This window comes from Meles meles, chromosome 8 (genome assembly GCF_922984935.1).
Source record: "Meles meles chromosome 8, mMelMel3.1 paternal haplotype, whole genome shotgun sequence".
Lineage (NCBI taxonomy): Eukaryota > Metazoa > Chordata > Mammalia > Carnivora > Mustelidae > Meles > Meles meles.
The window spans coordinates 85,402,573-85,419,877 of record NC_060073.1 but is presented as its reverse complement, the minus strand read 5'-3'; positions in this window follow the sequence as shown (position 1 = coordinate 85,419,877).

The window sequence follows — 17,305 nt, the reverse complement described above, 5'->3', positions numbered from 1 at the left end:
CTTATGGGAGAATAATAAATTGGGACCTGGTATTTACACCTGGAAATCACCATATATTTCATCCATATTATAGGTGCTATTGAATTTTGATCAGCTATTTGAAATCTAGAAGAAAATTTACCAACTTCTACAGAGTAAGTAGTTTCTATGTTCTAGCTGAATTTTTTTACTATCTCTGCATTATTTTTATAGCCAGTTGTAATAAGTTAAATTCAATGAAATTAAAAATAGGTTGGACAGAAATATTCTGGGATAAACTTAAAGAAGCGAGATTAATTTCTATCCCTTCAACTTGTAAGTTAAAATAATAGTCTAGAAAAAGAAAAAGCAAGTGGTAGGGTGAAATGTTTTCTGAAGAGGATAAAGTAGTTTTTGACATCTGAATATTCCTGCTCAGAACTATTGGCAGACCATGAATTTAAAAAAAAAAAAAAAGAAAATATGTAATGGAAGGCATCAGATCTAGAGTTTCTTTCAAAACCAGAGGGACTAAGATTGCCCAGAAAACAGAGCTTCAGATTAGTGTGCTGATAATACACAACAACTTTTCACAGGGAGCATTTTAGTACATGGGTTATGACTAAGAAACTCGTAATAGAGGTTTATCCTGGAGGAGGTGCTTACTGGGAGAATAATTTACCAAGCTCTTGACATTCTACACACTTGAGTGACAAAACTGGAGACTGGACTTTCTTCATATACATGGCTTGTATTTCAAGTTATGTGCTGAAATCAGAAGCTGGATGCATGAGGGAGGCTAGAAACCAAATGAAGAACATGTGAAGAGTCAGAAGAGGTTCTTCCATCTCCCGATGCTGAGAAAATAAGTATGTTGTGGGAAGAGGCTGTGGTAAAGAAACAAAGCTCTGTTAAAAATCCAATGGGCCTAACTGTAAGAACATGAGTTATTAGTCTTTTTAAAAATGTTTCAATACCAGCCTTAATTCAATCAATTTCTTATTCAGTTAAGGTGAGTAACTCCCCACTCCATAGTCATAGGAATAAGAATGGCAAATCCTCTACATGTACCTTTAACTAAAAGTATATACATTTGAACATACCTGTAACTGGAGTTCCTAAAAGAGAAGGAGGAGAATATTTGAGAAAATAATGGCTGAGATATTTCTAAACCAAAAGACCTTAATGTACATATTTAAGACACTCTGATAAAGCTCAAGAAGAATTATATATATATATATGTATATATATATCAGCATACCATATTAAAATTGCTGAAAACCAAAGATCAAAATCTCAAAAAGAGCCAAAGAAAAAAGCAGCAAAGGGTGCCTGGATGGCTCAGTGGGTTAAGCCGCTGCTTTTGGCTCAGGTCATGATCTCAGGGTTCTGGGATCGAGTCCCACATCGGGCTCTCTGCTCAGCAGGGAGCCTGCTTCCCTCTCTCTCTCTCTCTCTGCCTGCCTCTCTATCTACTTGTGATCTCTCTCTCTGTCAAATAAATCAATAAAAAAAACTTTAAAAAAAAAATTAAAAAAAAAAAATAAATAAATAAAATCTTTAAAAAAAAAAAGAAAAAAGCAGCAAAAATGACAAATAACCTACCTAAAGAAACAATAGAAATAAAGAAGTGGAATATCATCTTTAGAAAGCTACAAACAAAAACAAACCAAAAAACCCCAAATACAGAAAACATGTCAGGTTAGAACTCTATACACAATACTCAAATTGAAAAGAGGAAAGTGAAATTTTCAAATAAAATCTGAGAGATCTCTGTTGACAGCAGACTTTTATAAGAAAGGAAGAGGAATTCCTCAAGTGGAAGAAATGATCCCAGACAAAAACGTCAAAAAAAAAAAAAAAAAAAAAAGAAAAGGAAAATCAAGAAAAACAAAGAACACTGAAACAAATAAATACTTGTACAAATATAACAATGCAGACTGTGTAAAACAAAGATAATGTCTTATAAGTTCGAAAATATGAGTAGAATTAAGATGCACAACAACACTAATGCAAAGAATGGAAGGTATAAACAAAGTGTTCTAAAGTTTGTAGTGGTAAGGATCTAAGAAGTATTAATTTGTATCAGACTGTGACAAGATAGTAAGTATGTGGAAATTTCTAGGACAAGCCCAAGAATAAGAATTCAAGAATGTGTAACAAACAAGAGCTTGTAGAGGGGAGGGGCGCCTGGGTGGCTCAGTGGGTTAAAGCCTCTGCCTTCGGCTCAGGTCATGATCCCAGGGTGCTGGGATCGAGCTCCACATCGGGCTTTCTGCTTGGCAGGGAGCCTGCTTCCTTCTCTTTCTGCCTGCCTCTCTGCCTATTTGTTATCTCTGTCTGTCAAATAAATAAATAAAATCTTAAAAAAAAAAAAAGAGCTTGTGGGGGGAAAGATATTTGGTGAATGGAAGCAAATCAAGAGAAACTTAAAATAAGCTGCTCCAATGGAAATATATGGTAAGATGAAAAATATAAGTTCCACATATATAAATAGTAGCACTAAATATACATTGACAAAATAAAATACCTGTAAGAGACTGAAGTTTTCAGACTGATTTCAAAAAGAAAACCTACTACAAATGCCATTTAATATACATTTCTTGAATATAGGGACATGGGAACTTTGAAAGAAAGGATAAAGATCTCAAAGCACCAAAAGTAATTGGTTATTTATATTTTTATCAATTTACAGAGTATGTAATATGAGTATGCAATTACAGAGTATGTACATAGTGGTTATTAAATTTACATTTAAATTAAATTTATATAAAATAAAAGTTTTCTCAGCTGAACTAGGCCTATTTCATATTCTCAAAAGCCACATGTGAAGAGTGGCTGTGTCTGAATGCTCAGATACAAAATGTTATCATCAGAGCTGAAAATAATTTATATACCCGACTGAACTGACACTAAGCATAACAACAAATTTTAATTTTTTAAGGTAAACAATGAAACCTTACCCAAAGTTGACCATATGCTAAGTCATAAAACAATCCCTAATGAAATGGTTTCTTCTCCAACCACAATGGAATTAAGATAGAAATTATGAACATAGAGATAACTAGAAAATCTCTAGCATCTCTGAAATTGAACAATATCCTTTGAATTAACGCCAGGTGGCCAATGAAATAAAAAATGAAAATGAGAAAACAGTTTTAACTGATGGCTAATCAAGATTTCATATATCAAAACCAGGGAAACAACAGTACTCAGCAGTACCCTGAGAAAATGTGGTGTTTCAAATGTGCAAAATATAAAAAGACTGAAAATTATGTAAAATTCAACTCCTAACATAGAAAATGGAAACTTCATATCAAATTTTTAAAATGGAAAATTAAAAAAAATAGGAACAGAAAGCAAAGAAACTAAAACCAAAAATAGATAAAGCCTAAAACTTTAAATTGGTTCTTTACAAAGATCAATAGAAATCAATAACATTTGGCAAAACTGATGGTGTGTGGGAGGAGATAGTACAACACAAGAATTACCACCATTAGGAATCAAAAGGGGAACTTTCTACAAAGTACAAACAGTAAATAGATAATAAGAGTATTATGAATAACTTTAAGTTAATGGTTTTGACATTTTTGTTTAAACAGAAAAACTCATTGAAACAACTTACTGGCACTGACACAAGATGAAAAGAAAATTTGAATATTTATTAAATACCTTGAATTTATTTTAAAAGCCTTTCTAAAAAGAAAACTCAGATCCCAGGCAGTTTAAATAATAAATTTTCCAAAGATTTAAGGAACATAAAAGTTCTCAAAAGTAAAGAAGACTAAAAGACACTTTCACCTTGCTTTATGAGGCTATCATAACCTTCATATCAAATCTTGACAAGGTTATTACTAGAAAACAATTTTATGCCAGTATTTCTCACTAACATTCATGTTAAATTATAAAATGAAATAAGTCAATATATAAGAATAATACAGAATTTTATGACTTGAATCCAGGAATGCAATAATCATTTAAGATAGGGAAATCCATACTATAATTCACCACATTAACATAATAATTATATATGATTTTCTCAAAATACACTGAACCCACATTTGATAAGTTTCAATAGTCACTGAAGCAAAAGCAAAAACAAATTACCAAACTAGGAACAGAATTTTCTCCATTTGTTGTAGAATATATATATATATCTCCAAGAACAAGCATCACAATTATAGCGAATAGTGAATTATTGAAAGCTTTTGCCTTAATGAGAAAAAAGATGCCTGTTATAATCACTTCTCTTCGGGGTGCCTGGGTGGCTTAGTGGTTTAGGCCTCTGCCTTCGGCTCAGGTCATGATCTCAGGGTCCTGGGATGGAGCCCCGCATGGAGCTCCCTTCTCAGCGGGGAGCCTGCTTCCTCCTCTCTCTCTGCCTACTTGTGATGAATAAAATCTAAAAAAAAAAAAAAAAAAAATCACTTCTCTTCAACATCGTGCTGGAGGTCCTAACAGGTGCAATAAGCAGTTAGGATGGCTTCACTCTCACCTGCCCACACTGGGCCTCAGGAATTCATCAACTGTTCTGGTGGAATCTTTTTTTTTTTTTTTTCCCATTTTATTTATCTGGTGGAATCTTTTTACCACTTTGGTTTGGCTTGTCTCTGGTAAACATGTCCTGCAGTCACCTGTCTTTCTCCAGATTTTGTTAGTTAGTTATCCCAAGGCCTCACTTTTTTGATGGGTTCAAGAAAAGTTGTGAATTGCATTTTGTTTGGCCTTCTCTTGCTATAAGTTTACAAGTGATGTTCTCTCTAGCTCCCCAGATCCCCCACCAGAATTGGACTTAAGAGGCATTTATTAGAAGGTGCTATTCAGTTTACCAGTAAGTATATAAAAATATACTCTACCTTCCTGCCTTTCAAGTTTAACCTGCACATGAATCAACTCGGGATACTTTTAAAATGCATATTCAGATTTTGTAGATCTGGGTGAGACCTGGGAATGTACAATTTTGACAAGCTCCCAAATGATGTAGATGCTATTGCTTAATGGACCACACTTTGATTAGCTAGGCTTTACATGGCTAGTTCTCAACGAAATGCACATTAAAGCCACCAAGTGATGCTATTCCAAATACACCAGAATGTTTAAAAATATAAACGACTGACAGTGCTATGTATTGACAAGGATGTAGAGCAACAGGAATTTTCACATGCCTTTGGTAGGAGAAAATAATCATTTTAGAGCTGTTTTGTCAATATCCACTAAAGCTAAATATATACATATCCAATAACCTAGTAATTCTAGTTTCAAGTATATATTCAAGAAGAAAAAAAATGGGGGACATAGGCTTACCAAAGGATATATATACAAGGATATTAATAATAACACTATTGAATTAGCCCTAAATTAGAGCAACACAAATGTCCTTCAATAGTAGAAGGCAACATAAATTGTGCTTTATTCACATAGTGACTTACTCTACTGCAATGTGACAGAACTAACTACAATTACCTAGAATAGGAGATGAAGCCAGATAGAAGATTATATATGATTCCATATATATCAATTCAAGAAAGGGCAAAACTAACTTATGGTATTAGAAATCAGGATAATGGTCATCTTGAAAAAGGGAGGTTGTATTACCCCCCCCCCCCAACCCAAATTCAACTTGAACTTTCAGTTTACTAGGAATTTATGTTTCTGATCTGGGAGTTTCCTATCTTCTTTTGGTTTGTTTCCTTGTTTGCTTTGTTTTTACTTTTTGATGAATTATCCAACTAAACATTTGAAAGTTGTATTCTTCTAAGTATACTTATTTTAAAATCATCCAATTAATGATAGCTATTGAAACTGTTGTAAATCACTCTAAAGAAAGGGAATGAAGCCTTAAAAGAGTAATGTCTCCCATTTCCAATATCACTTTAAGAGTACATAAAACAGGATTAGAATAGGTAATTTTCAGTTTTTGTCTCCTCTGAAAATGCAGTTTTTCCACGATCAGTAAATTTTTTAACTTATTGTTACATTCTCTCTTGGATTCATAAATTTTCCTCTTCATGAAAGATTTTAATAGTATTGTGTTCAATGTCTATAGCATTTCACATATTTTGAAGCATATTCTTAGATATCATTTATATATTTAAACATTGCAACCAATCTGTAGGAAAAAGGGGGCAATTGTCAGTTTTACTGGTTTGAAATTGGCTTTTCCCTTGCAGATTGAGGTTCTTTTCCTATAGGGAATGAAGGGAAGAGTTAAGGCAGAATTGCATGCCCTTCCTTTAGCAACTGGTGTTCCTTTTCGGAAGGCTTGCGCTGTAAGGGAAGCTTTCTTGACTCTCCTTTGCTTTCTTTTCTGAGAATGAATCTTGGGATCCCACTCTAATTGTTCTCTAAGTATCAGGTCTTATAGTCTCTGAGAAAAATTCAGAAAAGACTAAAAAACTGGCAATCATTGCCATGATTATAGAATAATATGTAATATTTATGAACAGTCTACCTGAAGAGCTTATGAAATGTTAAGGCTCTCTGTTCCCAGTGACAGTGTCCAACGGTTCTGGAAAGATATTCTCTCTGAATATACTCAGAGACCTTCCTTTCCAAGACCAAGCCACACCATTTTGGGGACACTGTAGTCCTTACCCAAAAGGTTTCTTCTATCCCAAAGATCCTTGCTGCTCTCCTGTGCTAGCTAAGCTTCCTCCATTGTTCAGGTTGCTGCTTAAATGTATTTCCAGCCTCTCTTGTAAGTAAACTCTGAGTAGGGACCTTCCTACCTACTCTTACACAGTATTTCTGGATCTAATGTTATGAAAGATCCATAGTAAATGTCCAGCTACCTTTTCTGAATGAAGAAATTTCCAAATTTCTAGAATATTCTTTAGCTGTAATTTGAATAGGCAGAAAAATTTTAAAAAGTCAAACGACAAAAAACCCCAAAGAAATGTTAAACTATTAGCTAATAAATGTATTTTTAGAATGAAAGAAAAAAGTGAAATTTCCCTTCATGAGGCACAATAAAATTCTAACTTGATATTTGCTATATGGATCTTGGAAAATAACATGTCTACCCTGAGTGATTAAAAAAAAAATCATTATATAAAAATCAAGAGCTCAGAGCAAAGATTCACTCAGCTTCTTAGTTGTCTGAAAATTCTGGAGTCGGAATTGCAGTGAAAAGAATTGTATGAGTTTAGCTTTGTAGGTGTTATATGGTACCTGGCAACTTTGTAAGAGATTGTTTTCTGTCAGGAAGGAAAATTATTGAAATAAAAGTGGGGAGCTACCCAGTGGGGAGACAATTACTAGCTTCAGCTAACAAGTAACATAATTAGTATGCTTACATGATTTGTTTATTTGGGACTATAATTTTATTAATCAAATACAAGCCATAATGGTGGCTACCTAGTGATTTGTAAATGTATACACCTTGCTGAATAGTAATTTGAAGTCCATTAACTTTTAAAACTGTCAGGCGGAAGTTTCATGATGAGTTTGCGGGAATATACTCAAAATGGAAGCATCAGCTCATTAATGAAAGAGTTTGAGAGGAGTTGGCTTCAACTCCATTTGAAGGTCATAGAGAAAGAGTGGAAAACCCAGCAGTGTCATCCCCAGACTACATTAGTTCACTATTGAGAGGAAGTGATCAGTGTCAATTAATCTTGCACAGCCAGGAGAAAACCGTCACACACGGCTATCAAAAGAAATGTTCTTAAATCCAAGACTGCATCTGGCTGCATAGGTTCCAAGTGGGGGATGTGTCACTGCCTTATGGATAAGGATAGCTTGCATGGATTCTTTTGATTACCAGCAAGATTTTATTTTAAAAGATGCTGAAGTTACTTTTAGAATGTGAATACATGAATATTAAATTTCTCAAGTTTTTAAAGATTATTTTTAGAATTCATCATTTTATCTACTGTATTTAATATCATTCCAGCTGCCGAGATTTCAAAGCAATACCCTCTAGCTGGCATTAGGGAGAAAGGTCTTTAAGACCTTAGAAGAGCTAAGTCTTTGGTAGTAATACTAGCTATTATTTATCAAGCACTTAGCCTTTGTCAGGATTTTTTAAAGCCCTTTAGATATATTATTTCTCTAAAGAATCTAAAATGTGTCATTTCCCAGCTATCTGTAACAGTAGGTGTGGCCTATGACAAATTCTTGCCAGTGGAATGTGAGAGGAAGCTCTATGCTCTACGTCTAGTCAAAGCCTTGAAGAATCTGGTGTATGCTCTTCTCTCACACTTTTTCCTTTCGCCCACTGGTGCATGAAGGAAAGGGCCCTGCTGGATGGCAGAGCTACATGCTGGAAAGAACAACCCTTCTCAGTTAATCCAATGAGAACTGTAGTTTACAATCTCCATCCCCGCCTTGGACTATGTGAGTGAAAAATGAACATGTACTGTGTTATGTAAGTAGGTTGATTTGGTATGGCACTTTAGACTACTACTAGAGGATACTATTCTTATCACCATTTTATAGTGGAGGAAATTGAGGCACAGGCACCGGAGTTTGAAATCCCTCAATTGCTAAATAACCAAATGAGCTTCTGAATGCACACAATCTGTCACCAGACTGTTTCGTGTGTGTGTGTGTGTGTGTGTGTGTGTGTGTGTGCGTGTGTGTGTGTTTAACTACTTTGCTATGCTTGCTCTCACAATTCTGAGTGGTGTCTGCCTAAAATATTTTGCAGAGACTAGCACAACTGTTGGTGATCTAGAGGGAGTAGCTGGAAGCCGCACAGTTAGCACATTGTGTAGAAACTAGTGGACTGACTGTTTTCAGCTGCCTTTTGAAGCTACCCTTGTTGCTGTGGGGAGGCAGCTGATGGATAAGAAATAAGAGAACCATGAGAGACTATGGACTCTGAAAAACAACCAGAGGGTTTTGAAGGGGCGGGGGGGTGGGAGGTTGAGGAACAAGGTGGTGGGTAGTGGGGAGGGCACGTACTGCATGGAGCACTGGGTGTGATGCCAAAACAATGAACACTCTTATGCTGTAAATAAACAAATTAAAAAAAAAAAAAAGAGTCCATGGGCAATAAAACAGTTCACCAAGGGAAGAACTTCAATCCAACCCTGATAACTAAAACTTTTTCTTACCCCTTCTCGTTGTGCAGTGCATCAGAAGAGGTGGCCACTAAAGGGGAGGAAATTAGCAAGTTTATAGAAAGGAGGCTTCCAGTACTCCTGAGTTTCTGGAGTCACACAGAGCTCTACCATGTTGGGGGGAAGGGAGAAGAACTTTGAATTAAGTTGGAGATGAAAGATTGTTTATCTTCTTAAGATGATAGAGAATTTAGATATTGAACTCATTTCATTCCATTAACCAAGTGCGAGAGCAGAGCCATGAAATATGAGATACCATTAAGGAGAATTTAATATAGCGTAGATTAATATATGGCTAGAAAGAACAGCATCCATAACAACCAAACAAACATTTGTTTATATTCACATTAGGATGACCAACCATTTTGATTTTCCTGGGATTGCCCCAGTTTTCACATGGATGTCCTGTGTCCTGGAAACCTCTAAGCACTGAGTAAACCAGGAAAATTATTCACTTTGATTTCTGTGGGTTGGCATTCCTTAATAAACTCTTTATATCTGTTTTTTGCTCCTAGCTCTTCCTCTTTATTCCTTCATGTTTTCTTGCTTAGCACCTATCATTAAACCTACAGAAGCATCACAAATTCCCTAAATATGCTATTGTTCCATGACTTTATGCCACTGTATATTTATTTTGTGTATTTATTCTGATGCTTTTTTTAATCTAGAATGCTTCCAATCAATCATGTTATTGGTCTATCAATACTGTCTCATCTTTCAAAACTTAGCTTAAAAATCGATTTTTCTATTAAATCTTTTCTATCTCCCCAGCCCCAGATAGAATAAATAGCTATTTTCTTTGTATTCTGTACAGTCTTTTATTTCAATAGTTGTGACCTAATATTGCCCTTTGTTTTTATGTCTATATCCCCTTCATCTAATGTCTCTCAAATTAGGATCTGTGGCCTGAAATCTACAGTTATATCTTTAAGACAGTCTGTTTTCTTTGCAAAAATAATATAAATACATATTTTCATCTATTTAGGAATAAACTTTTCTTTTGCTATGACAATTTGTAATTGAAAGATATTTTCACAGAATAAAAATGTAATTTCTGGATTGGGGGCTTCGTAAACCCCCAGTGTGTCTTATGACCCATTTCGCTAGTCCCTGGAATTTCTTTTTGCTCTAGAAGGGCCCTGTAAGTCATTAACATACACTTGAATTCCCAATGTAATGATCACGGCAATTTTTACCTCACTTCCCACTTCTTTATGGGTTTTCATGAAGCTGACATTTCTTGAATTCTCTCGAGAATTTTCCTGTTAATACTGGAGTGTTACTCTCCCCACAATCATTGACATTCTGTAGTGGAGATATTGCTGAAATAGTTTGTAAGTTGGACAAGTCATTTAAACTCAAGAGATTCAGCTTCATTACCTTTCATTGAAGATGCCAGGACAGAAGGGCTTTAAAGTTCAATCAAGCTCTAAATAGGTTGCTACAAACAGTGAACCCATAAGCCTACTTGCTTGACTGATATCAATGCTCTGGCCCAGGATTGTGAGGTCACCAGAATAAAGATCCCACATATGCTTAATCTCAAGAAAAAGGTCAAAGATAAGATTATGGTGAGAATTTAAAATTATATGGGAGACAGTTTATCTTTAGACTAGTGAGAAGGAAGAACCTACTTCCAAATAAGTTAGATATATATAAAAACTTAAGAAGATTGTGATAATTGCTTATAAATATTTGAATAGTATACATATTGGAGGGAATGAGCAGTCTATCAGAGATATATATTAAAGAAATAGACTAAATTCAGGAAACATAGTTTCTTTTTATATTCAGAATCCTCTTTATAAGAAGGATGGTGATAGTGTGGTAGAAGATAGGTCTTTCAAGGGAAGTCTTGCTCCTTTATATTAACATAAAAATAATATTTCTTGAATATATTGAGGAAATTATATGTGTATTAGAATGTTTGTTTTTGATTTTTAAGTTTTTTTTAACCATTTGCTGAAAGTTTTCCTATCTGCTTATCTTCTTAAAAAATTTGTAGTGTCTCTGTAATAATTTGTATTGCAAGATGCAGAAAATGAAGAGCAAACTTCTCCTAGTGTACATAGACTATGATATGAACTGTTCTGAGCAATCACAATTTTCTGGTAATTTAATGAAATAGCTAGCAGCAAGACCATATGCCCAGAAGTCGGTACAAAATGAATACTTTTTCTAGTTCAGTGATGTGTTCTTTACAATTTTTTAAACAGCCTTAATTTCCTTTGTCCTTAGAAACTTACCCTTCTTCATGACCGTTCTTTCTTATGTTTATTTTGTATGGCAACAGTTAAGAACTGGGAAGGGTCTAGGATTTTACCCTATTTCTAGTTTATAAGTTAGCTTGCCACAATTTTATAGGCGCTGGCAGAAGACAGGAGAAATCTCTTGGGTCAGAGAAAAAAAAAACAAACTGTTATTACTTCTGATACAGGATCAACATGGGATTCACATTCACTGCGGATCCCGTTGTCCCTCAATTCCCTTGGGGGCAAAATAGAAAGGCCCAGGTAGATGCTCAGCACAGCTGGAAGACTGTCAGACTTAGGAAACCTGCATCTTTTATTATATTGGACTGCAAGCAAATTTATTAAACTTGTCCTTGAGGGGGACATTATCTTTATTATACTAGATAGTACAGATAAAAACAAAAACTAAAAACAAACTCGAAACTAAAAACTTCTGTTCTCTGCCCTGAGGGGAAGCTACTGTTTTTATCTTCCAATGCTGTTAATTATACCAACAACCCTGAATACGCACTCTAAAATAAAGGACATTAGTTCAAGTGCTCTTCTCATGAGATGTTAAAAAATGTGACAAACAATGGAAAATTGTCTCACTTTAACAACAGAAAAGTAATAGTACTAAAAAGAGTATGATTATTTGTTTAGAAAAAATAAAAAGCTATTTGGAGCCTCATAAATTTCCATTTTATGCTTTCCAGGCTCTAGTGAGGATGACCAAACTATTATTTCTTCAAGAGAAAGACACTTCCTGAAAATAATCTTTGTTTCATCTAAGAAATAATGGAACTCCAAAATAAATGTTATTAAATTTGTTTTGACAAAATCTGTAGTCCATGAAGTAGGAAAAATCTCATATTAATGAAGGCATTTCTATAGCCTGTTATTTAGTCTGAAAAAATAAATTATTAAAGCTGAAGAGTATACATTAGAACCTATTCATGTTATGTATTATGGTAACTAAAAGATAAGTTACCATATGATATTTAATGACACAGAAAAGTTATTATGCCAATAAAGTAGAATACAAAGCCCAATGTATTATATATTCTAGTTTTGAAATAAATCTAGTTTTATGTCTACATGCCCATATACAGAACAAACATACACATGTGTGCACACACAAATTTAGAAGGATGCACAGGAATAACTTAAAAGTAGGGAATTCTAGGGGATATTATAAGCATTTCTTTCCTAGATACTTCTAAATGTACTGTAACTAATATAAAAATTACTTTTATAAACATTAAACAAAATTATTTAAAAATCAATTTGTAATGGAGTATTGATTTTATGCAATACATTTCCCTTAATTTATAGTTGAGGGAAGTTATATTTAGGGGCTTGGCCAACATTGTACAGTACCTTCAGACCACAGTCTGATTCCAATTCTTTTGGTTTTTAACCCAGGGATTTTTTAATTACTATACTCTTATATTCTTTTACTGTACTCTGTTATATCTATAACCTAGGGATGTTACATGCTTTTGGGAGGTAACTTTACTCATGACTTGGAAGCTCTTTGAAATTTGGACATTTAAGGATGGTAGTAAATTCCTGGATAGACGCCTGGCACTGAATTCTGTAGAGAATAGCCCAGACATCTCTGGCAGGCAGAGATGGGTACCTGGAAAGTCTGTGAATGGAGCTTCCAAGGCACCTGAGGAGGCCAGGATAGAGAGGACAAAAAAAAAAAAAAAAAACAGATTTAAAAACTGGCTTCACAATAGATAGCAGATGGGAATCTTAAAGGGTGCTGATTCAAGTTGGAAAATTGATAGACTAGAAATAATGGATTTAATTTGGAGTAACATAAAAATCAGTTTAAATAGCAGCAGGGGGGAAACTTTTTAAGAAGAGCTAGTTTTAAGAACCACCAGGGAACAAAATAACCCAAAAGGCTGTAGAAACAAATAAACAAAAATACTTCAGCTCTTGACCAAATCAAAGATTAATGACTATTTTAGCAATACATGAATCATTGAAAACCCTGTTGAATTTTTTTTTTAAATTGAAAAATTGAACCACAAGGTAAGTCAGTTTTTTGTATTGTGAATTATATGAAAGGCAAACAATTTCCATAAAAATTATTTTTGTTCTTTTAAAATATTACTATACCATTTTTCAAACATGAAAAAATATGGGGGTGCCTGGGTGGCTCAGTGGGTTAAAGCCTCTGCCTTCGGCTCAGGTCATGATCCCAGGGTCCTGGGATCAAGCCCCACATTGGGCTCTCTGCTCCGCGGGGAGCCTGCTTCCTCCTCTCTCTCTGCCTGCCTCTCTGCCTAGTTGTGATTTCTCTCTGTCAAATAAATAAAATATTAAAAAAATATGAAAGGGCAGGAAAATGAACATGTGTATATTGACCAACTGTATTTAAAAATTAAAAATTTAAACTTATGAATTTTAGTTTTAGGATTCTAGATTTAAGAACAAGTACTTTGACATTTTGCTTATTATCTTCATTCCTTACCCTTTACAGCAAGTTTTAGGCATCTTGACAGCTCACTTCATACATCTCCTAAAAATAAGAACAACTAATAAATTTAACCATATCGCTAACCAAAGTCATTCCTTCTAATTTCATTATTTTTCCTTTATTGTTTTAGTCAGTCTGCAGTTAAATATCCATTTGGTTATACCTGCACTAGAGGAAAACATGTTAGTTTCTCTAGGCTGCAATATTTATTCTAGTACTCTGAAGATTATAAAATCTGTAAATTATGCACAGGGATATCAAAGGACTTTTAGGTCTGAAAAGCATGTAAGTCCATAATGATGAGGTGATCTGCCATGCTATGGAAAGCAACTTTTCTACAAGCTTTGTAGAAACTGGAGCATAACTCTTACCTTTTCATCTTGTGTATTTGAAAAACACAGATCTCTGCAGTTACTCTGGAAGATGATGCAGCTTTGCAAGCTTTGAATGTAAAGAAATATTCCATCACATTATCATTTTTTCCCCTGCAGCTACTGTGAGCAATGTATACATCCTCACTTTTCACAGTTTGCCAATCTCCAAATGGGGTTAATGGTTGTTAAACTTCTTAACCATCCTTCCTGCTCTACAGCTGCCTGCTGGCTCCTGAGACAGGTGCTGCAGCCTACTACCACTGAATAGACTGAAATTTGCCAGGGCAGGGTTTCAATTGATCTGGCTAGTCTTGGAGCCTGCAGTCACGGACATGTGGTGCCCATTGTCTTCCTCTTTCCCAACATTCTTCCTTTCTCTTTTCCTTTTTAAGAAAATCAAAACTATAAGAAAGTTAAAAGAACAGTATAATAAAGGACCACATAGCCTTCAACAAGGCTGAATTCGCCACATTTGCTTTTCTTTGGTACAAATGTACACATGTACATGTGCGTACTATGAGAGTTTGGTTCAGACCTTCTGAAATGTCATGAACTAAATAACGACCCCTTGTGACTCCATTATCATTGTATACTCCTCATCTGATGACATATCTCAAAGCATTAATTGTAAAGAAGTAATTTTAATATAAATTTTCTTGAATTTATTGAAAGGCAACTTTAATTTCTCAAAAGGTAAATTTTGTCTACATTTTACTAAGTCTATAGTAAAATGTACAAAATCAGTATAACATATCTCAGAGTAGAAATATAACATGCATTAGGGCATAAAATAATGTATACAATTGATAACTTTTTTTGGCATTATTCCAAAAATAATTTAATGATAATAATTTAATGATAATATACATTCTAGCCTTTCCTTGAACCCAAATCTTGGGCCAGCTCATCATTGCCAGGTTAGCTGACTAGCTCTCGGTTATGGACCTTTAATGGCTTCAAAATATTCACTGATCTTCTAGCTCTATGTTCGTTGATTCTATTATGGTGTTCTGGTCTCTTGGAATTAGACCTGCACATCAATTTTCCCTTAGCCTTTTTTCTCCCCTGAAAATTGCATGCGTAAATTCAGTTATTCTCCAAGGCTGCTGTTTAAAGGGAATAAAAACTGAAAATTATGCTTCTAGAAAATATAAAGAATAGCTTCACTCCTATCCTAATTGACAAAGGAGAGCCTAGGGAAAGAGGAAATGAGGGATGGAATTGGAAAATAAGAGTGGATCTTGAGATTCCCTTAGGAAAGAAGAAATGCTACAGACTCAAATTAAAATAAGGTAATTAAGAACCTAAGGGAGAAGAGGTAGAAAGGCAGTAAGGAGGAAGAAGATGATGACAGACATTCTTCAGAGGACATGAGCTGAAGGGTTGAGTATCCATGAACAGTGGGCAGTGATTAAGTAACTCACTGGAAGGAAGAGAAGTAAGACAGTTTGATCTACATTTGGCATGAAGAGCTTAGTTCTAAAATGGACATTGTATATATATAGCTTTACTTCTATCAGGATGTGATGTAAGCAGATCATAATAATTGACAAGTGTTCATTAATTTAGAAATCTCTTTATCTGTGAAGCAGAGGTGAGGTTGAAGTAAGAATCTGTTTCGAGGGAACATTAGATTTACTGAGCATTTTATATCTTCTGTTGCCTCTTGGATCCTACCATGTACTTACTAATGTTGAAGAAGTTGAGAGCTGGAAATCACAGGAGTCAAACTGGATTTATTTGCCTTTGTTTCAGATTTCAAATTTATTTGTAAACTACCTGCATTATACCTAATTTTTCACTCCTGCAAGTCTTGCTTTTCCCAGTGGACCTTAAGCTGCTTGAGAATAGTAACTGCATATTGTGTGGCTTTTTCTTTTCAAAGTTTTAAGATTTTATTTATTTTTGGAGGGAAGGGGGTTGGCTGAAGGAAAGGGAGAGAGGGTCTTAAGCAGCCTCCACAGTGAGTGCTGAGCCTAAGAAAAGGCTTGATCTCATGACCTTGAGATCATGACCTGCATAGAAACCAAGAGTCAAACTCTTCACTGACCACATCTCCCAGGTGCCCCTGTATGGCTTTTCCTATCTTTGCACATATCCAGCGTATTTCTTCAATTAATGATTTCTGAAGGATTAAACTATGATAGGAAATTAAGGGGGCAAACATTTTCTAGTGCTGTATAAACTTAAGAGACACTGGAACATGAAAATTTGGTGAATCCCTTATTGTCAATAGGACATACTTTAAACTTATTGGTATGATCCTTCCAGCTTCACATTATATTTTTACATTCTCTACCCTGCTCCCACCTTTCCCTGTGTTCTCAAACACTCGATTATTTATCATCCCACAATATGCCATGGACTTTAGTTCTTCTCTGACATTTCCTCTTCTTGGGACTTTTTATAGTGCCACAATTTTTCTGGCACCCGGAGTCCCACTTATCTTTCAATCTTGCTCAAATGTTCACTCCTTTGTGAGGCCTTTCTTGACACTTCACCAGAAAAATTAATTTATCCCTCATATGTACAACCATATGCCTATAGATATTATTGTATTAACAGTATAAGTTGTTTAGTATATTTCACCTGTGGGATGAAGGATATAGTCTCTGTATTTTATTCCTAATTTTGTCTCAGGTGCATATTTTCATGCCAGGCACATAACAGAAACATAAATTAGGGACACCAAGTCTACTTTTGTCTCCCTTTTCTCCCTTGTATCCATTTCCAGCATTTAGTTTAGAAAAGAAATTAGAGGAAGGTTGCATAAGAAGGGGAACAGGCAAATGCCTCCTTCGCATTATTCCCTTAATGGCTGTGATCTTGCAGGGACAATGCAATATAGCTCCAAAGTCACTATTTGTTATCCTCAACAAGAAGACTGTACCCTTATTGAATGTCCTATATGGTATGCAGCCTGAAGAGAGACAATCTATTAAGTTTCAAGATCAGTTTAGTTTATACCAAACTTCGTCGAATGGCACTAGGGAACCTGACCTCCTGGTTCAGTAAGAAATGTGACAAGCCTTAACTGACCTGGAAAGAATTATTTGGTTTCAAAGATATGGGTCTTCATATTTTAACTGAAGTATTGCTTTATTGATTATTATTGATACTTGTCTTTTGACTGTTCCTGTTTTTATATATTTATATAAAATGCAAATTAATACATTTTATATT